Source organism: Limulus polyphemus, unplaced genomic scaffold (assembly GCF_000517525.1).
Source record: "Limulus polyphemus unplaced genomic scaffold, Limulus_polyphemus-2.1.2 Scaffold2871, whole genome shotgun sequence".
In the NCBI taxonomy this organism is placed as follows: Eukaryota; Metazoa; Arthropoda; class Merostomata; order Xiphosura; family Limulidae; genus Limulus; species Limulus polyphemus.
The window spans coordinates 43,951-44,810 of record NW_013668481.1 but is presented as its reverse complement, the minus strand read 5'-3'; positions in this window follow the sequence as shown (position 1 = coordinate 44,810).

The window sequence follows — 860 nt, the reverse complement described above, 5'->3', positions numbered from 1 at the left end:
ATGAAGATGGGAACATTGAGAGGGAAATAGATTTGAACGAAAAAGTTTCATAAAGAGCGCGAACGGTAGTGTGATGTAAAATTACTCGTGCTAGAAATTTTCACAAAAGTTACTCGAAAAACGCTAACTCGGTAACCCGTAGCCCGATTTTAACAAAACTTGTTTTATTCTGTTTCTATTCTCATTTCAGGGGAGTGCCATATCTTACAAATATGGCACTATTGTGTGCCGTTTTGGCTGTATTTAATTACAGACAAGCAAACAAAAAACAATCTCGGAGTTTTATTAGTATATCGATAGATAGATAGATAGATGCTCATTTTAACAATACATTCTTGAAAGTTTCACCAAGTTGTTCAGCCATTCTTATATCAAAACTTACAGCCTGTGGAGAATTTTGGGCTAATGTAAGCCGTAACTAAAACTGTGATGTTTCTTTTCTTTCTTTCTTTTTGTACCCATCATTGATATAACGGCCCCGGCATGGCCAGGTGGTTAGGACGCTCGACTCGCAATTTGAGGGTCGCGGGTTCGAATCCCCGTCACACCAAACATGCTCGCCCTTTCAGCCGTGGGGGCGTTATAATGTGACGGTCAATCCCACTATTTATTGGGAAAAGAGTAGTCCAAGAGTTGGCGGTGGGTGGTGATGACTAGCTGCCTTCCCTCTAGTCTTACACTGCTAAATTAGGGACGGCTAGCGCAGATAGCCCTCGTGTAGCTTTGCGTGAAATTCAAAACAAACAAATAAACATTGATATAACACTGTATTCTCTGTTTGTTGTGTGTATTCATTTTCTTCATACTTTCTAGTGGTATTACCAACAAAGTATGTAGGGTAATAATCTATTATTAACCTA